General features: G+C 38.6%; 1 protein-coding gene across 3 annotated transcripts in view; it reads left to right on the top strand.

Moving 5' to 3' along the window:
• The first annotated feature begins 3,283 nt into the window (after positions 1–3,283).
• The window catches only part of LOC128703088 (cytochrome P450 4c3), a 258,859-nt gene continuing 234,988 nt past the window's right edge, over positions 3,284–27,154 (top strand). For 2 of the 3 annotated variants that reach the window (XM_070080010.1, XM_070080012.1), the window contains exon 1: positions 11,549–11,707. The gene's annotated coding sequence lies outside the window, so the exon portion shown is untranslated. Of the gene's footprint in view, positions 3,417–11,548; positions 11,708–27,154 lie in introns of those variants that run through there. The other variant, XM_070080011.1, reaches the window with a different exon arrangement.

Raw genomic sequence — 27,154 nt, forward strand, 5'->3', positions numbered from 1 at the left:
TGGGTAAAACGCTTGAGTAGGCGGATACGAAAAAATCGAAAATATTAAAAAAAAAATAAAAAAATAGGTTAAGCTTACAGAAAAATAGTTAAAAAATCTGGCAACATTTTGGTGTAGATCTCATCTCTGAACAACACTTGTACAGAGAATTATAGTCTCTGTTGTGATACAGTATTTCCCTGAGCATATAGTGAATTTTTGACGATTTTTTTCCGATTTTTCCGATTTTTATGCTAATTCATTAAAATCGCCATTTGGCTTGGTTACAAAGTTGGAGTAGTTTCCCAGACAAGGGAGAGAAAGAGTGTCTCAGAGTCAGTCGTGCTGGAGACGCCATCACATTGGTGGTATGTTGCTCCAAGTCTCTATAAATTTCATATATTTATGCTGTTAGTGACACTTTCATTATTCCAGCTATCACACGTTTTTTTATATCATATAACCATAATACAGACAGCCACATGAGAACAAATTGACACAACTGTGCGTCTGTACCTGAGGCTAAGGCAAGTATTAAAATTTTTTGCTTTGTCGACCCACTACCACTAGAGAAACTGTTTATTACTGGAATAACTGAAGAGGTATAGAACAACACTCCTCACGTATGATTTTATACATAAATAGCGCCAATCTTTCTCAGAGAAATAAAAGCAAACATTTCCTCCAAGTATTGATTTACGATATTATGATCCTGTCATACTAGGCATTCGATGCTTGATACCAGTTTTCTTGGGTTATCCTGGGTTCTGGTCTGCATATTCTACCGAGAGGTAAAATGCTTTGTTACTTTCAGCCCCATCTGTGGAGAAATTTTCTCCAGGAGGGGGGAATCAGCCCCCTTCAGCCCCCTTAAGCCAATTTCACCCCTGAGGGGCCCAGCCCTCTCAGAAGGGGCAAGCATCTTGTTTACTGCTAAATCAAGTAATGATTCCCAGATGCAGTACCAGTATGCGACGTGTGGTCAAGCAACCGCCGCTCCGTGCAAGACTCCAGTGTTGCAAAGTGTATTTTAATTAAAGACAGTCCTTAGCAGGACAATTAAGAAAAATCTTGCTCCCACTTTATTACCATGGTAAAGATAGTGTACATTGTTGTCTATGCTTAATAAGACAGCAAGATTCAAGCATTCTGCTTTGCTTTACGGTGGAAGTTAAGCAAGGAAGCAAAAAGTACTAGGTCAGCTTTTCCTTTATGTGCTACGGGTAGTGACGGTGTAGGATGCTGTGACGTCTTTAGATTACTTTTGACTCTACTGAGAGTCACACTGATGCCAAGATAACCAACAAAGAACACTGATCAGTGCATTAGTGTGAACAAAGTATCTCATAAAACACAATAAACACTTAAGAGAAGTGTGATCAGCTTCTTCAGTGATAAGATTGTGAACAATAAAGACAAATATTGTGGAACATAGTGTACCAGTGTGCGTATTCCTAGACTATGGAAGACGTGGACATCCAAGGACACTTCAGCTTCTATCAAGTCACCGATACCTGTCGAAGGCGTGAAGAACACCATAGCTCATGCTACAAGAGCAAGGTAGGTTATGAATTTCTTGTAGTACGGGGGACTGCGCAGTTCTTGAGTCGCAAGGAGTTTGTAATCAACCTATAGTCGGCAGTGAGGTGCGGACTTTTGAGTCCACACAAGTAAGTTTGTCAGCAATCCGTGAATGAAATATGCTGACATAACACCCCCTAGGGGTAATTTATTGTTTACATAATATGATCTATTACAGCCTGTTGAGAGATTATCATGACAACAATTCAAGACCTCATCTGCAGGGGTGGCAGTGTAGACGATTTGCTGTTTTTTATCAGCTAAGTATTCCCTATATTTAAAATTATAAACTTAGCTGGTAACCCATTTCTCAACACCATCCCATCAAGAGGGGTAGAACGGTGACCTGCTTTGTGTTTCCTCTTCTCTCTCACTGTGGAGAAATTTTGGCCAACCGTTAGCGGAATGTTTAAATCAAACTACATATGAAGGAAATATGAGCTCTTCCATACTGCTAATAGACAGATAGGGGATTCTTGACCTCCTTCTTGACCTTTCTCACACTGTGAGGAGAAAGAGATAGGTCTCGACCACCGGGGGTTGGAGAAACTTTCTCCCAACTCACTACCACTCCTTCACCAACTTATCCTCACCTCTCCTGCCCCTCCCTTTCCCCTACACGGTTCCTCAACCAACACTGGCCCAAACACACAAACTCCTTTTTTATTCCCTCCACATTGGTTGCACTGGGAGGTTGTCTGCTGCACCTGCTCCATCCAGACACCTGGTGGAAGGTTTTGTCGGATCAACAACAATGGTGACTGCTTTTTGCCGGCGCGTCAATACTGTGTGTTGAGCTTATATGTCATCCGACATACATATGGAATCCAGCAGGAATCTTTGTGTGGCATGGCCTTAAATGACGTCTGCCGGATCTTCATTAAGTTTAGTAACACTAGGACATACGGCCGGATTGTGGCTCTGTACCAAGATATAAGTTTGCAAGTTACCCCCGCCATGACAGTACAGTTGCACGATGTTTGAAGATACTATACATGGGTATGTGTCAGAAACGTCCCTTTTGAGGTCGTTGAAGCTGATATACATGAAGCGTTTGAGAGATTCGGGACCATACACCTGGCCACTGTGGGCAGGTGGTCAGAAGGCCTCTATGCTGGTCTGCAGGAGGGGTCGTGTACTCTGAAAATGTTCCTGCATCAGCCGATACCTTTTTACATGCAACTAGAGGACTTTCGAACCCAGGTGTACATTACATATTCTGGTCAACGACGAACGTGCCACCTTTGTGGTGCCTTGGACCACATGGTGGCGCAATGTGTTAGGCGACAGCCGCTCAGGGAGCGTGGTCAACGTACGGACGGCGAGGTGCCACGACAGGCACTGAAGAAATAGGTGGTGGCAGAGTCACCGCAACCGACGCCATGGAGTTGTGAGGTGGTTTGGGTTGGGACACAGGAGCCTTCCTGTGTGTCTCTGACTGGGAATACCCCACCTGACGCTATGGGGCATATGGGCAGTGGTGAGCCTTTGGCTGGGGAGAAAGGTGACATGGAGGCCACGATTGTCTCGACCTTAAGTGAACTCTTAGCGTTGTAAAACGCCGATTCTATGTCATGTGTGTCTTTAGACCTGGGATCAGAAGTAGTGCACTTGAAGGTGGATGATAATGATAAGATTGAGAACATGGGTGACCCATCGGGTCAGAGTGTTCATACTGTTGAGGTGGAAATCCACAAGGAGAGCACTCCAGGTAAAGATATAACTGCAGACACTGTTTCTAGCAAACGTGAGGCGGCCCTGTCGGACTCTGACGATGTCTTGACCTGGACAACGTACAGGGAAAAAGACGTGGTCGGAGATTGCTAGCAGGCAGCCAGGCGGTTCCAGGACAGCAGGTAAGGTCAAGGGGATTGCCATAAGAGGGGGGGAGACCTGGGTACCTTACGATGCAAAGAGGGAAAGGGAGTGGTGACCCCAAAAGGAAAACCACCTTTGGCTCAGTTAAGTGTGTAATCATTAATGTTAATGGACTGAAATGTGTATGGAAGTGTGTGCAAGTTCGAGAGTGGTTGATCCGTTTTGATGTAGATGGGTGTTTTCTACAGGAACACAACCATAAGGCAGGAAGTTCATTTGAGATGGAGGGTTACGCCCATTATGTGACTCAGATCAGTTGAAAGGTGGAGTAACTGTGTTAATTAAAGTGGCCAGCCCGTTTCTGATGAGGCATTGGGAGGAGGGGGGAGAGGGACGGATGGTGGGGGACTGGGGTAGGAGGGTGGGTTTTGTGGGCGTATATGGGCCGGCAGAAGGTGACACTAATGTTAAAAATAATATTGTTAGGGAGGTCTTACTTTATCACTTGACGTTTCTGTCTATGTCAGAAACAGCAGTAGTGGGGGGGGATGGAATTTTGTAGTGCGCTATAAAGACATAGAACTTAGGGGGACTGGTTATTGTTCGGTTATTCTGGGAGACTTGTCTGGGTTGGGGTTGATGGACGTGAGGGGAAGTTTGGACTGTGGGATTCAGCATACATTCATGTGCAGGGAATACGTAGCATGATTGGATAGCGTGTATGTGTCCCGGCATGTGGTGGTCACCAGGGTACGCGTTTTGGATGTATTTTTCTCAGGTCATAAGGGAGTCCTTGTAGATTTGGATTGAGGAGGTTTACCGAAATCTTTTGGGGGGATATTGGAAGTTGAATACAAGGCTGATTCAGGACACAGATGACAAGATCATGTTTACAAGACTATTGGCGTCCATTAACTTTAAAACTAGGGAGGGATGGGATTTAGTGTGATTGTGAGGGAAAAGTTCAACAGATAGAAGTAGCGAGCGAGTATATGGTAACGATAGTTTGATTGCCGGCTGCTTGTTAAGGTAGGGTAAGTCTAGCTCCCGCTATCCCACCCTTTTCTTCCCCCACCCCGATAGGTGACGTGTGGGGCTCCAGCTAAACAGTAATCACTCAACTCATAGCTTCCAGCACAACTGTAAGTACAAGCCTGCTCCTATTCTAGTGGACTTATTGGTTGAAAGCTACACTTTTGACCAATAATAAACTTAGTCCTTTCAGCCTTGATCTCCATGTTAGATGTTTTGATAATCACAAAGTCTTTTAGGTATTGTACTTATCATGGAGAGTGATTTCTTAAGCAGTGGGTAACCTGTCTCTCTTTCCAGCTTGGAAAGACAGATCGGGTCACCTGCCAACCAACGAGAAGTATTGAAGGAGAAGGACTTTTGCAAAAGTCTCTTTGGATCTACCTACCTGATTAACTGTAGGTGACAGCAGACCATAACCTCTCATCTTGGTAGTGGTAAAGAATCTGCTTTCCTGTCATCTGGACTGACTATTCAAGGCTATAGACTCTGTGAAGAACTAACCGTTGGGTTGTCACCATCACCTGTGACCCCCCCCCAAATCATCAGCAACGACTACGATTTCTACAAGATGGTGTCAACCTCCACCAGACACCCCATTATAACTGTACATATTAGCGTTCAATTCAAACGCCATTTTTTCATTTCATTTTTCATTTTTCTTTCAAATAGGATACACCTTCATGTTTCACTGTTTTATTTTTGCATTAATAAATAATAGTGTTTATCTTTGTGAATTATTATTTCTTTTTCTATTCATTAATTTTCCAGAGGAGAAGCCAGCCTTGGTAATACTGTCTGAAGTTGTTACAGGGCTGAGTAAGCCTTCACAGTGATGGTGGGATGAGGCCATGAAGCCCCTAATTAGGGATTTATATTTGCTTCAGGGTAGGGAGGCCAATTGCATGGCACATGGTTTCCTAGGGTATCTGGAGGGACAGTTGTGGCATTGTCATGCACAGGGAGAGAGGGGTGAGATTTACCCTGTGGAAGAGATTGAGGCCATCAAAGACCAGATTTGGGTTATAAAAAATGAGCTGTTTGATGGGGCATGCATTATGGGAGGTGAAGAGGAGGCCCTGTGGGGTGATAGGCTGTCGGCTTGCATTTTATGTGGCCAGATGAGCAGGCACAAGTCAACAGAAATTGACATTGGTGCATGAGGGGTTGGAAGGTTATTGTGGAGAAATTTTCTCCAGGAGGGGGTATCAGCCCCCTTCAGCCCCTTTCAGCCCCTTTTCAGCAAACATCTTGTTTACTGCTACAGCAAGTAATTGATCCCAGATGCAATGCGAGTATTTGACGTGGTCAAGCGACCTCCGGTCCAGTGATAAATGTGTCCTAAATTGTGACTGCCTCTATTGTGCCTTAACTGCAAAAATAAATGTCTCATATGTCGCTGGTTATTATTATGTTTTCTTTTGGAAAAGCAAAATCTGATGTTTGACAGATATGATGGCTGAAACACCTGACTGTGGCTCCTCTAACTTTATTAGATTTGTTACAACTTTTGTCTGAAATAGTACAGAAGTGCAAATAATAATAATTGAAATAATGTCATAATATAATGTACAATGAACATATATCGTGGCTTTATTTCCAATAGACAGCAAACGCTTATATAAATGTACAAGGCTGTGATTGGCGAAGTCCAGCGCTACTCTGATCAAGATATAAGTAAACTCCAAATATGCAATGCACACAAACTACTGTACAGTAATCCCTATAGATAAGTATAAAATGATATAATAATATTATTCTTGTAATGATATTTAGTAATATTACATTCTTCCATTCAAGAAAATAACATTAAGAGTCTAAATAAAAAACAATATTCCCATTATGATAGTTCATTTCAGTATATGACCACAGCCCCAGCTATAGCGATCAGGAAGTTTTGATACACAAACAGACCTTTCTACTAAGATGGTGTAACAGCTCCACTGGGTATTTCACAAAGTAAATCACAATCCTAAATACTAGGATGATCAGGAGAATCCATCATTCTTAGCACATTGTCCTGGATTGAAGCTCATTCTTTTTTTTTATCAGACACGACATTCTTTTGCTTCATGGGAGATGCCTGACCTGTTGGATACAGGACCAAGTCAGGGTTCATCTGAACACCTAATGTTGGCATAGGCAGGGTTCACAACAATAAATTCAACTTGGCCAACAAGAGATTCATTCTTGCTAGACCTAAGCAGCACTGGACTATGGGACATAAACTAGGATGTCAGTGAACAACTATGAAATGAGCATCATAGAAATCCAAATAGGCGCTATTGTGGGGTTGTTCTGCTAGGCCATGGGACTTCAGTGCTAGACAAATGGCCTTCTGTATGATAGCATTGTACCATTCCACCCGCACATTTCCTATAGGGTGATAGAGTGTTGCCCAGTTTGTTGCACTGTCCTTTTGCGAAAGGTACTCCATATGCTCCTGAGAAATGTAGGAGGTACCTCGATCTGAGTTAGGCATCCCATAAGACATTTGATAACAGTCATTGTGTGTATGTTATAATATAGAAATACAAAACGGAAATGTGAGTACTTGTCAATGGGTATGGGAATATGGGGATTACAAGTCACTGATGGTAGAAGTCCCGTGAAGTCAATGCTGAGCTGTTCCATAGGCTAATTAGCTTTGGTGAGTGTCCCTTCTAGTGGGTGGGCGATAGAATTTGGCGCTTGAATTCTATGTAAACTTTGCAAGAAACACGCATACTTTTTATATCTTTTGTTGAGAATGCAAGGTTTTTTGATCTCACCAAGTGTAAGAGCTGTCATTCAAGTATGGCAGAGTCCACTATGTATTTCAGTGAGAGTAGATAAAGAAAAGATCGACCAACAAGAGGCTCTTGTTAGTGTATTTTATAATTCTTCATCTTGGTCTTCTTTATGATTTCACTATAAATATCATAGAATGATGGTCAGTAATCAACATGAAATGATGCCTGGCTAGGAAACGATTCCACTTACCGTTTCAATAATGGCAGTAGCCTCCTTCTCTACTGTCAGGAAGAGCAGCTCACTACCCTGTAAATCTTTGAAATGAATGCAACAGGACGATCACCTTGATTCAACGACTGCTCAGATGGCTACTTCCGAGGTATCACACACTACCACAAAGGGCAGCTCCTCAGTCGAGGATAAGTTGTCAGGTTTCTTCGCTCAATTGGAATATCTTACTATTTACTAAAGGATGAACCTTATGCAAGACGTTTTGGATCCATTTGGCTCCCTACACGGTAGTTAAGGACATTAATTGAGCATACAGATTTTATGGATTTAGTCTTATTAAGTGTCAAATTCCTGCTCTTAATAACCTCTAGAAAATTCTGATGTGTTGATCATCTTCAGCTTACGTATGTACAGGAATTGTGATAAGTATGAGAAGGTATTCTTGAGATTTTCTTCTACTAATATGTCCATCGAAAGTTGAAAGGCAGCAGCTCCATTTGTGATACCAAATGGTTTCCTACAAAATTGATATTGTCTCTCATTAATTTCAAAAGCTGTGAACTTTCTGTCAAGTTCCTTAACTGGAACATGGTAATAGGCACTTTTCAGGTCGAATGTAGAAAACACATTGTTCTTTGAAATATTATTGCCCATGTCTATTCTTTGCATCCATTTCTATATATTGACTGATGGTCTGAGAATAATCAATACAGTCTTTTATGTCTGTTACGAGAATCGTTCACCATAACAACCTGAACATGCCATGAAGTGCTTATGTCAGTGATGCCTTTTCTTTACACAAATTTTAGAGGATAAAAGCTGTTATCCTACCTCAACTCATTTCAAGGCCCAATCCTGTCTAAAGTATACAAACCCCTTCCCAGGATGTGATCCACAAGAATAGGTGTAAGGAAACATGCTGGGGATTGAACCATAGACACTCAGTATGTGAGATTAATGTCTATTTCTTAGTTAACAGACGGTCATTCTTGATGAAGCCCAGTGTTTTGGTTGTGATGAGTTTATATCATGGAAGAAGACTTGGAAAGTGTGATGGCTCGTCAATCAAAGCTGGTGAGTGTGTTATTTGAAATGGCACCAGCAACTATGAGCTCTGGTTTGTCCCCCATATTTGAATGCCATAAAGCCCTGGTGAGGTTTATGATGAAATCGCCAGCAAATATTGTTATATTTATTCATCTGTGTATTATTTTTTTAGGATGTCTCTGAAGGCGTAAATATTTGTATGAGGGAACTTGTAGACTGCTCCATGTATAGTTCGGGTTTTTCAGTTTTTAATTGTAAATTAAGCAAATGTATATTCGCCATGTTCATCCCTGGTTCATGTAGAGTTAATACATACCAATTCCTTGTAGTAGCAGATTTCAGTACCTCCTATTTAATCAGACCTACAGTTATAATGGCTGTGTACCCAGGTAAGGCTAAAATATCTATTGTGTCAGGTTTAAGCCAGGTGTAAATAAGAGTAATAATAGACACATAAACATTTAAAGAATTAAGGAATGCTAAGAGGCAAAAAATAATATCTGGATCAATCTCTGTATTCACGAGGCAAAAATTAGAAGTGTAAAAAAAATGGATAAGATTAATACATAGATAAACCTCGCCTGTGTCATGCACAGACTGAGGGTGCATAACACCTCGCCTGTGTCATGCACTGATTGAGGGTGCATAACACCTCACCTGTGTCATGCACAGACTGAGGGTGCATAACACCTCGCCTGTGTTATGCACTGATTGAGGGTGCATAACACCTCGCCTGTGTTATGCACTGATTGAGGGTGCATAACACCTCGCCTGTGTTATGCACTGATTGAGGGTGCATAACACCTCGCCTGTGTTATGCACTGATTGAGGGTGCATAACACCTCGCCTGTGTTATGCACTGATTGAGGGTGCATAACACCTCGCCTGTGTTATGCACAGACTGAGGGTGCATAACACCTCACCTGTGTTATGCACAGACTGAGGGTGCATAACACCTCGCCTGTGTAAATAACAAAAAGGCACAATACCGTGACTGGAACGATACACAAATAACCCGCACATAAAAGAGAGAAGCTTACGACGACGTTTCGGTCCGACTTGGACCATTGACAAAGTCACACTAACAGAGGTGGAGCAAGACGGCTATATATAGGCAGGAAGAGGTGAAGGTAGTAGTAGTAGTAGTAGTAGTACAAGAATTGTATATAATACCGACAAGATGAAATCAAGACACATGCACAACACCCGGGCATCCCCATCGTAGACGTTTCGCCATTCAGCCAGCCACTGGATGGCGAAACGTCCACAACAAAGACAACCAGATGCTGCACATGTGTCTTAATTTCATCAGTAGTTGTAGAAGTAGTAGAAGAAGAAGAGGTAGTAGTAGTGGTAGTGGTAGAAGTGGGAAATAAGGATGACGAGCCAGTCAAAAACAAAGGAAGAGGAGCACTGCAAGAGAGCTAGATGCCCACAGAGGGAGAGCAAGCGCACAGAGGTGCGTGAAAGGGGAAGTGGTGAAATAAAATAAATGAAGAAGGAACAGAAACACGAGACAGGAGAGAGAAAGACAACCCAGAGGAGAAAAGGAAAGAGGAAAGGGGAAGAGGACGAAGAAAAAGAAAGAAAAAATGAGGATTCAGGTTAAGTCACGGGTGATTGAGGGTGTATAACACCTCGCCTGTGTTATGCACTAATTTAGGGTGCATAACACCTCGCCTGTGTTACACTGAGTCTTGAGGTGTTTTGTAAATATTCTTTTATTGTCCTGACCCTTTACCACTGACTCTTGTTTTAAAGGTTTCGGTTGTATATAAGGAATAACAGGAAACTTGGAAGGTTCACTTCTCCTGGCAGCGAGACAGATAGTGGGGTGACAAAAAATAAAAGTCTATTTGGATGGTTTCCGCAGTTGATTTATGTTAATATGGGTCTTCACATGTTAGTGTTATGTATGTCTTTACCAGGCCATCACAGGGACACTAGGAGGCCTCAGTTGCCTGTAAAACAAGGGAGCAAAGATCTTGCTGCCACCTTGTATGGAATTAATTAAGGCTGATGTAAATTTTAGGAAAATTAAATATAAAAATATAGCATATCGAAAGCAAGGTGGTTATCCAGGCCTAATTAAATGTTTGGAAATTTATGTGCAAGAACTGTTACACAGACATCCCAGGTTGGTTCTCCCAGGCTTACAAATGGTTCATGCAACGGATTTCCATTTACTGCTGCTGACATGAGAATGTACAAAACGTAGAATTAACTCACTTGGTGGTATTGAATTCGATGATCTCTGATCCTCTGTACACCAGATACAGAGACGAACTTCAATCTCTGTGTCCAGTAACACTCACCCACAGATTAGCCACCTACTTCTTCCCCAGAAAACGTCGGCCGACTAACTTATAGGAATTGTAGATATCGCCTCACTATGGGTGTACCTGATAGGAAAGAGTATCCTATACTTTGGGAAACCCCTAAAGGTTATCTTGTTTCCCTGCCAAGTGTATTAATGCCGCTTTTCTGCCTGTACACTCGTAGCGTCTACTGTGGCCGGTGTTTTGGCTGCAACTGAACTAGCTAGAGTCTTAACTGAATTTATTCGAATTTTGAACTGTCAGCTCTCTAACTAATTCTCCTGCATTAAATCTAATCCTACCAATTTTAGGTTCTAAAACTGTATTAATAATTCCTACGGTTATTTACTACTTGTGTGCCTATGTAATCTTCCTAGAAAGATAAATATTAGTAACATGTACAAGTCTTATTTATATAAGTGGGTATGTTAAGGGCTCTTCAAGCTTATACACTATGGAACGTTTGGTGGAATAAGTTTTCACAAAATACATTCATACCTACACACTCACAGGCTTATTTCTACCCTACAACAATTACTGTTGTATAGCTATAATTGTCACTCAATTATGTAATTATTATTTTTGTAGAGTCATCTCTTACGAAAGCTAAATTGACTTTTACAAGTATTCCTATTTCTTTTCTTTTTTTTGTATTCAGGTTACCAAGGCAAAAATCATGTCTCTACTGGTCAATGAGTCGGTGTTTTATCTCATACTGCGTATAATTATCTTGTAAGACGCAGCAACTCTACTGTTGCCATAATAGCTCAGTTATCACAACAACACACTCATCGTTTAATCAAAGAAACAAAACACTAATCAGATAGATAGCTGGCAAGGTTGGAAGGCTGACTAAAATGCAGTGTAGTGCTAAATGTGACGAGCACTGCACAGCTCAGCAGAAACATCACAGCTGACCATTGACAAGCATCAACTTTCTGCTGCGTAAAACATTCTTGACCGTCAAGGTAAACATCTACATATATATATATATATATATATATATATATATATATATATATATATATATATATATATATATATATATATATATAGGATGGGGTCCACCTCTGGTGTAAATTGTGGGACCCATAGCCTCGGAGAAGTGGATAAAAAGGCTTCAAGGAAAAATATTTGGATTTCTTCCTGAAGCCGTTTGAATATTCCACTTCCCCTACCACCCCATCTTTTCATATTTATTTTTTTACTAATAGGAATATTTTATTACATAATATGGTACAGAAGATTTAAGAGATACATTATTGATATAAAGGTGGCATATACGGTACATGTTGTTACATGTGTATCACCGATTATAAGGCGAAAATCTCATCCAGCTCCTCAGAGCTGGGGCGTGTACCCAAAATACAGCAGGCATTACCCCTTTAAACAGCCGCACTGAGCCGCTGGAACAGAAAACTAGCTGCCCTGGGATCCCTAGTTACCCTGATGAGTCTTTTTCCCAGCTCCTTAAGGAATTTAGATGCACTCTTTCCCCATGAGCCAAGGGTCTCTGAGCCTATGGGAACAAACATATAATGATGGGCAAGTTCTCCATATTTTCTAGACTTTTGGGACTCCCTGAAGCTGGCAGCTGCCCCTCCTTCCTCCCTGGTGTATTGGAGATAGGTATCAGCCAAGGTAGATGCACATGTATAGTCCCACACCACCTGCTTCCTATCTGTCCAGGCTTGAAGGGTGATACCATCTGGACGCTTCTGGCTGCCATCAGATCTGCATAGTTGGGGTGGCTCCCTTACTGCTGGGCATCCAGCTGTTGTGAGGCTCCTCTTGATAATGTTATTAACCTCCTCATGTCTTGCAATCTTTCCCTCGGATTTACAGCACACAAGACCATGGTACCCGAATCGGTCTGCTGCTTCACTGCCACAAATACACCTGTGTTCGGCGAGAATTGGGGCGGCAAGTCGAAGGGCAACACCGATGCGGATGGTCTGTGGGTCGAGACATGTGCCAAGGCTGGAGTTGGGAACAGCCAACAGAAAGTCCCCAGCATGAGGGGCTCTCACTGCCAGGAGGCGGGCTCTATCCTTCCCTGACACACTCTGAAGCATTGTTGAGGCAATATTTTCCACTATTTGACCATCCCAGTGCGATTGTTTGTAGTTGTTGGGGGGAGCAGGTCTGGTTCCAGAGCCCGTTAGATTATCCCAGATCATTGCTCCGTCAATGAATTTTTGGTCCTGGACTCCAATCTTGTCCCTAAGATGTTCAGGAAGAATCGCTGCTACAAGCTCTCTGGATGCAATACACGAGGACAGAAAAGCAGGTAACGCAATCTGTGATGACTTGCGGACACCAATGCCTCCTAGTCTGACTGGAAGTGTAGCTTGGTTCCACTGCCCGTCTTCTAGAGTAAGGTTAAGTACTTTCGAAAAATCTGCCTCAGAATACTGTCATATTCGTGCAGTATAGGGTTATCATATGAAGGTGCACATCTTAGGAAATATGTCAACCTGGGCAGACTCAAGCACTTTGTGAGAAGGTACAAGGCATCGTGGGTGTCCAGATTACCTATTCGTTGTTCCATTCTCCTTAACTCTTCCAATTTCTTCCTGAGAATTGTGTCAATGGCATTGCTTCCCAGAGGTGCTCCTAGCAAGCCACTATTTGTGGGGGCAATGACTGCTGCTCCTGGTAGTTTTGATCTCACTGCATTTATCACTTGTTGACTGACTGAGATGATTTCACATTTGGATGGATTCAGGATGAGACCCATTTCCTGTCCCCGTGTCATTACCTGTGTAAGGTCATGTAGGAGGGACTCTTTTGTACCTGCTAGTGTGCCATCATCTAGGAACCAGATGTTTAGCTCGCTGGTCAGTCTGACTGTGATTTCCCTAACTGCTATACAGAAGAGAAATGGTGCAAGAGGATCTCCTTGTTGGACACCCTCCGATGATGTAATTTCATGCTCTCCAATATATGTATATATATATATATATATATATATATATATATATATATATATATATATATATATATATATATATATATATATATATATATATATATATATATATATATATATATATATGTCGTAACGAATAGATAAAACTTGCGATTTTGGCTTAAATAGGAATGCTCTTCTTGCCGAATAAGGCGAGCGAAAATTTGAGTATGCAATAATTTCGCAAAAATCATTCTGAACCTAACAAAAAAAAATATATATTTCATTGTGTTTGTTTATTATTAAAGTATTGTAATCTTATCAAAACTTATTTAGTTAGATTAGGCTAAATTAAATTACGTTTGTTATAATAAGGGTAAGGTTCTTTTGGTACAAAATTATTAATTTTCACATTAACTTAAATGAAAAAAATATATCTTTAAACATACACTGTGGCCCGTGGCCTGGGGACTAAAGCCCTCCCTCCTCACAGTAAGAGTCCGAGTTCGATTCCCAGTGAAGGTGTAGAAACATCGGACTTGTTTTCTTACACCAGTTGTTTATGTTCACCCATCAGTAAAATGGGTACCTGGGTGTTAGTCGACTGGTGTGGGTCGCATCCTGGGACAAAACTGACCTAATTTGCTGGAAATGCTCAGCATAAAAAGCGACTTTCTATATAATAGTATGTCATTGATGTCAGCTATCATCTGTATACCTTGTACATGTACTTGTAGCAAATAAAAATATTCTTGAGTTATTATTATTATTATTATTATTATTATTATTATTATTATTATTATTATTATTATTATTATTATTATTATTATTATTATTATTATAAGAGGACTAATTTTATTCTACTCCCCGTTTGGTGTACTAGCCTCAACGAACAGTATTTTATATTATTCTAACCACAAACGAGTGATATTGAATCAATAACAACACTGCGACTAGCCAAGGATTCAAACCCATGTGGCTTTGGCCCGCCTCATGGTGAGCGAAAACCACATGATGCTCTAACCAACAGGACCACACAATCCTACAAGAATCAAGCATCCAGACTAGTTCACCAAACGGGAAGTAGAATGAAATTATCTTCCTTATAATAATATTATAATAATAATAATAATAATAATAATAATAATAATAATAATAATAATAATAACAATAATGATAATAATATAATAATAACCGACATGGGTTCGAATTATCGGCTATTTACATATATATATATATATATATATATATATATATATATATATATATATATATATATATATATATATATATATATATATATATATGTCGAGCCGAATAGGCAGAACTTGCGATCTTGGCTTAAATAGCAACGCTCATCTTGCCATATAGGACAAGTGAAAATTTGTGTATGCAATAATTTCGCCAAAATCATTCTGAACCTAACGAAAAAAAATTATTTGATTGTGTTTGTTTAGTATTAAATTACTGTAAACGTATTTAAAATATATTTAGTTGGGTTAGGCTAAAATAAATTGCTCTTGTTATAATAAGGATATCTTTAAACGTATAAGAGAAAATTTCAGAATGGACTTAATTTTAAATGAGTTCTTGCTAATTGACCAGTTTTACATATTCGGCACGACATATATATATATATATATATATATATATATATATATATATATATATATATATATATATATATATATATATATACATATATATATATATGTCGTGCCGAATAGGCAGAACTTGCGATCTTGGCTTAAATAGCAACGCTCATCTTGCCATATAGGACAAGTGAAAATTTGTGTATGCAATAATTTCGCAAAAATCATTCTTAACCTAATGAAAAAAATATATTTCACTGTGTTTGTTTATTATTAAATTAGTGTAAACAAATCTAAAATATATTTAGTTGGGTTAGGCTAAAATAAATTGTTCTTGTCATAATAAGGTTATGTAAGTTTTCTAAGATTCTTTTGGTGTAAATTTATAAATTTTTACATAAACATTAATGAAAAAAATGTATCTTTAAACGTATAAGAGAAAATTTTAGAAAGCACTTAATTTTAAATGAGTTCTTGCTAATTGACCAATTTTACATATTCGCCACGTCATATATATATATATATATATATATATATATATATATATATATATATATATATATATATATATATATATATATATATATATATATATATATATATATATATATATATATATATATATATATATATATATATATATATATATATATATATATATATATATATATATATATATATATATATATATATGTATATATATATATATATATATATATATATATATATATATATATATATATATATATATATATATATATATATATATATATATATATATATATATACATACATACAAGACAAGCGACAGGGGGGTGGAAATCTTTAGCTCAAGCAAGTACTTTTGCACTTCTCAGTGCATCATCAAGAGCTATGCAGTGTTGCAAGCTTGCAACTCAAGTAGTGAGGGGAAGTTTTTTCTCAGAATAGCGCAGAGAGGGCCTTTCGCCCCCTCCTGGTGTCGTTTGTCTGTCTCATAAATATGCAAGATTACAAGCACGTCTTGCTACTTCTACTTACACTTGGGTCACACTACACATAAATGTACACGTTTATTTATACACACTCAACTGAATTTTCTTTGATTTTATCTTAATAATTCTTGTTCTTATTACTTTTCCTTTTATATCCATGGGGAAGTGGAATAAGAATCTCTCCTCCATAACCCATGCGTGTTTTAAAAGTCAACTAAAATGCCGGGAACAATGGGCTAGTAACCCCTTTTCCTGTAATGATTAGTAAAAAGAGTAATAAGAAGAAAATTGTCAAAGTGGAATGTCTGAATTCGCGTGGATGTTGTGCGAATGATAAGAAAGAGTTGATTGTGGATGTTATGAATGAGAAGAAGCTGGATGTCCTGGCTTTAAGTGAAACAAAGCTGAAGGGGGTGGGAGAGTTTCAGTGGAGAGAAATAAATGGGATTAGGTCAGGGGTTTCAAATAGAGTTAGAGCTGAAGAATGAGTAGCAATAATGTTGAAAGATAAGCTGTGGCAGCAAAAGAGGGAGTATAAATGTATTAATTCAAGGACTATGTGGAGTATAATAAAGGTTGGATGTTAAAAGTGGGTTATAGAAAGCGTATATGCAGAAGAGAAGTGTAGAGGAGAAAGATTTTGGGAAATGTTGAGTGAATATGTGGGGAGTTTTAAAACAAGTGTGAGAGTACTTGTGGTTGGGGATTTCGATGCTGAAGTGGGTATAAATGTTGTGGAGTGAGTAGTAGTTAAATTTGGGGTGCCAGGGGTAAATGAAAATGGGGAGCCTTTAATTGTGCTATGTGTAGAAAAAGGTTTGGTAATAAGTAATACATATTTTATGAAAAAGAGGATTAATAAAAATACAAGGTATGATATAGCACGTAATGACAGTAGTTTGTTAGATTATGTATTGGTGGTTAAAAGGTTGTTGCGTAGGCTCCAACATGTACATGTTTATAGAGGGGCAACTGATATATCGGATCATTATTTGGTTGTAGCTACAGTTAGAGTAAGAGGTAAGTGGGACAAGAGGAAAATGGCAACAGCAAGTAAGAGGGAGGTGAAAGTGTATAAACTAAGGGAGGAGGAAATTCGGGTGAGATATAAGCAACTGTTGGCAGAAAGGTGAGCTGGTGCAAGTATGAGTAGTGGGGGTGGGGGTGGGGGGTTGAAGATGGTTGGATTAGTTTTAGAAATGCAGTATTAGAGTGTGGGGCAAAAAATTGTGGTTATAGGAGGGTGGGTGAAGGAGGAAAGAGGAGTATTTGGTGGAACGATGAAGTAAAGGGTGTGATAAATGAGAAAAAGGTAGCTTATGATCGGTTTTTACAAAGAAGTGTTATAAGAAGAGTAGAGTAAAGGGAGAGTAAAATAAAGGTGAAGAGAGTGGTGAGAGAGTGCAAAAGGAGAGCAGATGATGGAGTTAAACAAGTTATGAAAGCCTAAGGAACAAATGGATTTGTCAGTTAATAACAAAGTAGAGGAGTTAGTAGATGGGGAGATGGAGGTATTGGGTAGATGGTGAGAATATTTTAAATGCCTACGAAGAAAGAGAGGCGGTAATTTCATGCATTGGCAAGAGAGTCATATCAACTTTTAGGAGTGAAGAAGAGCAGGATGTGAGTGTGGGGGAGGTGCGTGAGGCATTACGTAGAATGAATGTGGGTAAAGCAGCTGGAACTGATGGGATCATGACAGAAATGTTAAAAGCAGGGGGAGATATAGTACTAGAGTGGTGGTATTTTTATTTAATAAATGTATGAAAGAGGGGAAGATACCTAGGGATTGGCAGAGAGCATGTATAGTTCCTTTATATGATAGGGAAGGGAACAAAAGAGATTGTAAAAATTATAGAGTAGTTAGTTTACTGGGTATATCAGGAAAAGTGTACAGAAGGGTTATTATTGAAAGAATTAGAGGTAAGACAGAGTGTAGGTTTGCGGAAGAGCAAGGAGGTCTTAGAGTGGGTAGGGGATGTGTATATCAAGTGTTTACATTGAAGCATATATGTGAACAGTCTTTAGATAAAGGTCGGGAAGTTTTCACTGCATTTGTGGATTTAGAAAAGGCTTATGATAAAGTGGATAGGGGAGCAATGTGGCAGATGTTGCAGGTATATGGAATAGGTAGTAAGTTACTAAATGCTGTAAAAAGTTTTTATGAGGATAGTGAGGCTCAGATTAGGGTGTGCAGAAGAGAGGGAGACTACTTCCCGGTAAAAGTAGGTCTTAGACAGGGATGTGTAACGTGACCATGGATGTTTAATATATTTATAGATAGGGTTGTAAAAGAAGGACAGGTATGACACACACACACACACACACACACATATATATATATATATATATATATATATATATATATATATATATATATATATATATATATATATATATATGTCGTGCCGAATAGGCAGAACTTGCGATCTTGGCTTAAATAGCAACGCTCATATTGCCATATAGGACAAGTGTAAATTTGTGTATGCAATAGTTTCGCCAAAATCATTCTGAACCTAACGAAAAAATATATTTCACTGTGTTTGTTTAGTGTTAAATTATTGTAAACAAATAAAAAATATATTTAGTTGGATTAAGCTAAAATAAATTGTTCTTGTTATAATAAGGTTAGGTAAGTTTTCTAAGATTCTTTTGTAGCAAAATTAAAAATTTTTACATTAACATTAATGAAAAAAATATATCTTTAAACGTATGAGAGAAAATTATATATATATATATATATATATATATATATATATATATATATATATATATATATATATTGAACAAGTCGGCCGTCTCCCACCGAGGCAGTGTGACCCAAAAAGAAATTACTTTCATCATCATTCTACTCTTTCACCTCACTCGCATATTATCACTGTTTTTGCATAGGTGCTCAGAACACAACAGCTTAGAAGCATATACGTATAAAGATACACAACATATCCCTCCAAACTGTCAATATCCCGAACCCCTCCTTCAGAGTGCAGACATTGTATTTCCCATTTCCAGAACTCAAGTCCGGCTATATAAAAATAACCGATTTCCCTGAATCCCTTCACTAAATATTACCCTGCTCACACTCCAGCAGATCGTCAGGTCACAAATACCATTTGTCTCCATTCACTCCTTAGCAACAGAAGCCAATATGTGTACACAAATGGAGCAAACTCTTCCACGCAACTAATTACAGTTGGTGTCCGACAGGGAAGTGTCCTTGGCCCTCTTCTCTCTTTCTCATTTACATAAACGACCTATCAAATGCACCTCAACTACTCCGACCCACACTATTTGTAGATGACACTACATACGTCTTCTCTCACCCAAGTCCAGTCATACTAGCCAATACTGTAAATATTGAATTACAGAAAATATCTACCTGGATGATGATTAACAAGCTTACTCTTAATATTGACAAAACCTACTTTATTCAACCATACTTACTTAACATAATGATTAATGGGTCACCTATCACATAGCTCACAGAGGGTAAATTCTTAGGAATTCACCATGATAATAGGCTCAAATTCCAAACACACATACATCAAATTTCCAAGAAAATCTCCAAGACCGTAGGTATATTATCGAAGATACGGTTCTATGTTCCACAATCAACTCTCCTTGCCCTGTATCACTCACTCATTTACCTCTATTTCACTTATGGAGTCTGTGCATGGGGCTCAACAACAATAAACCATCTCAGACCATTAATTACCCAACAAAAGGCTACAGTCAGAATGATAACAAACTCCCACTCCAGGCAGCACACTCCAACAATATTCAGAACTCTAAACTTACTCACCGTACAAAACATCAATACTTATTATTGTACCTGCTACATACATAGAACACTTAACTCGGATATAAACCCTCCACTCAAACTTCTTACCAGCCTCAACAGAACACGTGACCATAACACAAGGCACAGATCACTCTTTGATGTTCATCGTTTCCATCTAACACTATGTAAAAACTCAGTGCACGTTAAAGTCCCAAAAATTTGGAATTCATTACCTGTGAGTACAAAAGAAACACTTTATCAATTCAAGACTCTTCTTAAAAAACACTTACTCACAAAAAAAAATAAATATTGAATAACCCGTGACCCTATCAAACTTTGTTTTTAATTGTAATGCTTCAAATTTGTACAATAAAATATTTCATATATGACATGTTCAAATCTCATTGTTTAAAATACTCAATTGTACTTCATATTGTAAATTGTTAACTGAAATTTTTACCAATGAATCTATCATTGCTTAGATAATCTTAAGTTAATTTAAAACCTGCCAATAATGCTCTGCATACAAGGAGCTTTTGGCATGCACATCAAACTATTATAATTCCTTGTACAACCATGTATCATGTCCAAATAAAAATAAATAAATAAAAAAAAACATATATACCTACACATATATACACCACACACACACACACACATCTATATATATATATATATAAATATATATATATATATATATATATATATATATATATATATATATATATATATATATATATATATATATATATATATATATATATATATATATATATATATATATATATATATATATATATATATATATATATATATATATATATATATATATATATATATATATATATATATATGCAAGGAATTCGCAAGAGCAGGCGAAATGTACACAATCACTGATCTCTGGCTGAAGGAGACTCGAACCTACTAACCTTAGGTCAAGGTACGCAGTGCCTTACCAATCTACCCTAAGGATGAGATGAAAAGCTGTAAGCCTTCTCCCTGAAAGCTGTCTGCCTTGGATCAAATGTGTAGCGCAAGCTGGACGCCAAGATATTGGTCCAGTGTGGTGAGTTTGGTATAGTACTGAGTACCTTGTTCCAAGGTTCGTAGGTTCGAGTCTCCTTCAGCCAGAGATCAGTGTTTATATATACTGTATATATATATATATATATATATATATATATATATATATATATATATATATATATATATATATATATATATATATATATATATATATATATATATATATTTATATATATATGTCGTGCCGAATATGTAAAACTGGTCAATTAGCAAGAACTCATTTAAAATTAAGTCCGTTCTAAAATTTCTTCTTATACGTTTAAAGATATATTTTTTTCATTAATGTTAATGTAAAAATTTTTAATTTTGCACCAAAAGAATCTTAGAAAACTTACCTAACCTTATTATAACAAGAACAATTTATTTTAGCCTAACCCAACTAAATATATTTTAGATTAGTTTACAATAATTTAATACTAAACAAACACAGTGAAATATATTTTTTTTCGTTAGGTTCAGAATGATTTTGGCGAAATTATTGCATACACAAATTTTTACTTGTCCTATATGGCAAGATGAGCGTTGCTATTTAAGCCAAGATAGCAAATTTTATTATCACACTGGCCGATTCCCATCAAGGCAGGGTGGCCCGAAAAAGAAAAACTTTCACCATCATTCACTCCATCACTGTTTTGCCAGAAGGGTGCTTTACACTTCAGTTTTTAAACTGCAACTTTAACACCCCTCCTTCAGAGTGCAGGCACTGTACTTCCCATCTCCAGGACTCTAGTCCGGCCTGCCGGTTTCCCTGAACCCCTTCATAAATGTTACTTTGCTCACACTCCAACAGCACGTCAAGTATTAAAAACCATTTGTCTCCATTCACTCCACGCTCACGCATGCCTGCTGGAAGTCCAAGCCCCCCGCACACAAAACCTCCTTTACCCCCTCCCTCCAACCTTTCCTAGGCCGACCCCTACCCCGCCTTCCTTCCACTACAGACTGATACACTCTTGAAGTTATTCTGTTTCGCTCCATTCTCTCCACATGTCCGAACCACCTCAACAACCCTTCCTCAGCCCTCTGGACAACAGTTTTGGTAATCCCGCACCTCTACCTAACTTCCAAACTACGAATTCTCTGCATTATATTCAAACCACACATTGCTCTCAGACATGACATCTCCACTGCCTGCAGCCTTCTCCTCGCTGCAACATTCATCACCCATGCTTCACGCCCATATAAGAGTGTTGGTAAAACTATACTCTCAAACATTCCTCTCTTTGCCTCCAAGGACAAAGTTCTTTGTCTCCACAGACTCCTAAGTGCACCACTCACCCTTTTCCCCTCATCAATTCTATGATTCACCTCATCTTTCATAGACCCATCCGCTGACACGTCCACTCCCAAATATCTGAATACATTCACCTCCTCCATACTCTCTCCCTCCAATCTGATATCCAATCTTTCATCACCTAATCTTTTTGTTATCCTCATAACCTTACTCTTTCCTATATTCACTTTCAATTTTCTTCTTTTGCACACCCTACCAAATTCATCCACCAATCTCTGCAACTTCTCTTCAGAATCTCCCAAGAGCACAGTGTCATCAGCAAAGAGCAACTGTGACAACTTCCACTTTATGTGTGATTCTTTATCTTTTAACTCCATGCCTCTTGCCAAGTCCCACGCATTTACTTCTCTTACAACCCCATCTATAAATATATTAAACAACCACGGTGAAATCACACATCCTTGTCTAAGGCCTACTTTTACTGGGAAATAATTTCCCTCTTTTCTACATACTCTAACTTGAGCCTCACTATCCTCGTAAAAACTCTTCACTGCTTTCAGTAACCTACCTCCTACACCATACACCTGCAACATCTGCCACATTGCCCCCCTATCCACCCTGTCATACGCCTTTTCCAAATCCATAAATGCCACAAAGACCTCTTTAGCCTTATCTAAATACTGTTCACTTACATGTTTCACTGTAAACACCTGGTCCACACACCCCCTACCTTTCCTAAAGCCTCCTTGTTCATCTGCTATCCTATTCTCCGTCTTACTCTTAATTCTTTCAATAATAACTCTACCATACACTTTGCCAGGTATACTCAACAGATTTATCCCCCTATAATTTTTGCACTCTCTTTTATCCCCTTTGCCTTTATACAAAGGAACTATGCATGCTCTCTGCCAATCCCTAGGTACCTTACCCTCTTCGATACATTTATTAAATAATTGCACCAACCACTCCAAAACTACATCCCCACCTGCTTTTAACATTTCTATCTTTATCCCATCAATCCTGACTGCCTTACCCCCTTTCATTTTACCTACTGCCTCACGAACTTCCCCCACACTCACAACTGGCTCTTCCTCACTCCTACAAGATGTTGTTCCTCCTTGCCCTATACACGAAATCATAGCTTCCCTATCTTCATCAACATTTAACAATTCCTCAAAATATTCTATGTAACTGTATTGTGTATACCTGAATAAATTTACTTACTTACTTACTTACTTATCTTCCCAATACCTCTAACTCTCCATTTAATAACTCTCCTCTCCTATTTTTAACTGACAAATCCATTTGTTCTCTAGGCTTTCTTAACTTGATAATCTCACTCCAAAACTTTTTCTTATTTTCAACAAAATTTGTTGATAACATCTCACCCACTCTCTCATTTGCTCTCTTTTTACACTGCTTCACCACACTCTTAACCTCTCTCTTTTTCTCCATATACTCTTCCCTCCTTGCATCACTTCTACTTTGTAATAACTTCTCATATGCTAACTTTTTCTCCCTTACTACTCTCTTCACATCATCATTCCACCAATATATATATATATATATATATATATATATATATATATATATATATATATATATATATATATATATATATATATATATATATATATATATATATATATATATATATATTTTTATTTCTTCTATTGTCCATGGGGAAGTGGAAAAGAATCTTTCCTCCGTAAGCCATGCGTGTCGTATGAGGCGACTAAAATGCCGGGTGCAATGGGCTAGTAACCCCTTCTCCTGTATACATTTACTAAAAAAGAGAAGAAGAAAAACTTTATAAAACTGGGTTGTTTAAATGTGCGTGGATGTAGTGCGGATGACAAGAAACAGATGATTGCTGATGTTATGAATGAAAAGAAGTTGGATGTCCTGGCTCTAAGCGAAACAAAGCTGAAGGGGGTAGGAGAGTTTCAGTGGGGGGGAAATAAATGGATTAAATCTGGAGTATCTGAGAGAGTTAGAGCAAAGGAAGGGGTAGCAGTAATGTTAAATGATCAGTTATGGAAGGAGAAAAGAGAATATGAATGTGTAAATTCGAGAATTATGTGGATTAAAATAAAGGTTGGATGCGAGAAGTGGGTCATAATAAGCGTGTATGCACCTGGAGAAGAGAGGAATGCAGAGGAGAGAGAGAGATTTTGGGAGATGTTAAGTGAATGTATAGGAGCCTTTGAACCAAGTGAGAGAGTAATTGTGGTAGGGGACCTGAATGCTAAAGTAGGAGAAACTTTTAGAGAGGGTGTGGTAGGTAAGTTTGGGGTGCCAGGTGTAAATGATAATGGGAGCCCTTTGATTGAACTTTGTATAGAAAGGGGTTTAGTTATAGGTAATACATATTTTAAGAAAAAGAGGATAAATAAGTATACACGATATGATGTAGGGCGAAATGACAGTAGTTTGTTGGATTATGTATTGGTAGATAAAAGACTGTTGAGTAGACTTCAGGATGTACATGTTTATCGAGGGGCCACAGATATATCAGATCACTTTCTAGTTGTAGCTACACTGAGAGTAAAAGGTAGATGGGATACAAGGAGAATAGAAGCATCAGGGAAGAGAGAGGTGAAGGTTTATAAACTAAAAGAGGAGGCAGTTAGGGTAAGATATAAACAGCTATTGGAGGATAGATGGGCTAATGAGAGCATAGGCAATGGGGTCGAAGAGGAATGCGGTAGGTTTAAAAATGTAGTGTTAGAGTGTTCAGCAGAAGCTTGTGGTTACAGGAAAGTGGGTGCAGGAGGGAAGAGGAGCGATTGGTGGAATGATGATGTAAAGAGAGTAGTAAGGGAGAAAAAGTTAGCATATGAAAAGTTTTTACAAAGTAGAAGTGATGCAAGGAGGGAAGAGTATATGGAGAAAAAGAGAGAGGTTAAGAGAGTGGTGAAGCAATGTAAAAAGAGAGCAAATGAGAGAGTGGGTGAGCTGTTATCAACAAATTTTGTTGAAAATAAGAAAAAGTTTTGGAGTGAGATTAACAAGTTAAGGAAGCCTAGAGAACAAATGGATTTGTCAGTTAAAAATAGGAGAGGAGAGTTATTAAATGGAGAGTTAGAGGTATTGGGAAGATGGAGGGAATATTTTGAGGAATTGTTAAATGTTGATGAAGATAGGGAAGCTGTGATTTCGTGTATAGGGCAAGGAGGAATAACATCTTGTAGGAGTGAGGAAGAGCCAGTTGTGAGTGTGGGGGAAGTTCGTGAGGCAGTAGGTAAAATGAAAGGGGGTAAGGCAGCCGGGATTGATGGGATAAAGATAGAAATGTTAAAAGCAGGTGGGGATATAGTTTTGGAGTGGTTGGTGCAATTATTTAATAAATGTATGGAAGAGGGTAAGGTACCTAGGGATTGGCAGAGAGCATGCATAGTTCCTTTGTATAAAGGCAAAGGGGATAAAAGAGAGTGCAAAAATTATAGGGGGATAAGTCTGTTGAGTGTACCTGGTAAAGTGTATGGTAGAGTTATAATTGAAAGAATTAAGAGTAAGACGGAGAATAGGATAGCAGATGAACAAGGAGGCTTTAGGAAAGGTAGGGGGTGTGTGCACCAGGTGTTTACAGTGAAACATATAAGTGAACAGTATTTAGATAAGGCTAAAGAGGTCTTTGTGGCATTTATGGATTTGGAAAAGGCGTATGACAGGGTGGATAGGGGGGCAATGTGGCAGATGTTGCAAGTGTATGGTGTAGGAGGTAGGTTACTGAAAGCAGTGAAGAGTTTTTACGAGGATAGTGAGGCTCAAGTTAGAGTATGTAGAAAAGAGGGAAATTTTTTCCCAGTAAAAGTAGGCCTTAGACAAGGATGTGTGATGTCACCGTGGTTGTTTAATATATTTATAGATGGGGTTGTAAGAGAAGTAAATGCGAGGGTCTTGGCAAGAGGCGTGGAGTTAAAAGATAAAGAATCACACACAGGGTGGGAGTTGTCACAGCTACTCTTTGCTGATGACACTGTGCTCTTGGGAGATTCTGAAGAGAAGCTGCAGAGATTGGTGGATGAATTTGGTAGGGTGTGCAAAAGAAGAAAATTAAAGGTGAATACAGGAAAGAGTAAGGTTATGAGGATAACAAAAAGATTAGGTGATGAAAGATTGAATATCAGATTGGAGGGAGAGAGTATGGAGGAGGTGAACGTATTCAGATATTTGGGAGTGGACGTGTCAGCGGATGGGTCTATGAAAGATGAGGTGAATCATAGAATTGATGAGGGAAAAAGAGTGAGTGGTGCACTTAGGAGTCTGTGGAGACAGAGAACTTTGTCCTTGGAGGCAAAGAGGGGAATGTATGAGAGTATAGTTTTACCAACGCTCTTATATGGGTGTGAAGCATGGGTGATGAATGTTGCAGCGAGGAGAAGGCTGGAGGCAGTGGAGATGTCATGTCTGAGGGCAATGTGTGGTGTGAAAATAATGCAGAGAATTCGTAGTTTGGAAGTTAGGAGGAGGTGCAGGATTACCAAAACTGTTGTCCAGAGGGCTGAGGAAGGGTTGTTGAGGTGGTTCGGACATGTAGAGAGAATGGAGCGAAAGAGAATAACTTCAAGAGTGTATCAGTCTGTAGTGGAAGGAAGGCGGGGTAGGGGTCGGCCTAGGAAGGGTTGGAGGGAGGGGGTAAAGGAGGTTTTGTGTATATATGTGCTTGTACATGTATGTGTAGTGTGACCTAAGTGTAAGTAGAAGTAGCAAGACGTACCTGTCATCTTGCATATTTATGAGACAAACAAAAAACACCAGCAATCCTACCATCATGTAAAACAATTGCAGCCTTCCGTTTTACCGTCCTGCCAAGTGAGTGTAAAACGGAATC

This window comes from Cherax quadricarinatus, unplaced genomic scaffold (genome assembly GCF_038502225.1).
Source record: "Cherax quadricarinatus isolate ZL_2023a unplaced genomic scaffold, ASM3850222v1 Contig78, whole genome shotgun sequence".
Taxonomy (NCBI): Eukaryota; Metazoa; Arthropoda; class Malacostraca; order Decapoda; family Parastacidae; genus Cherax; species Cherax quadricarinatus.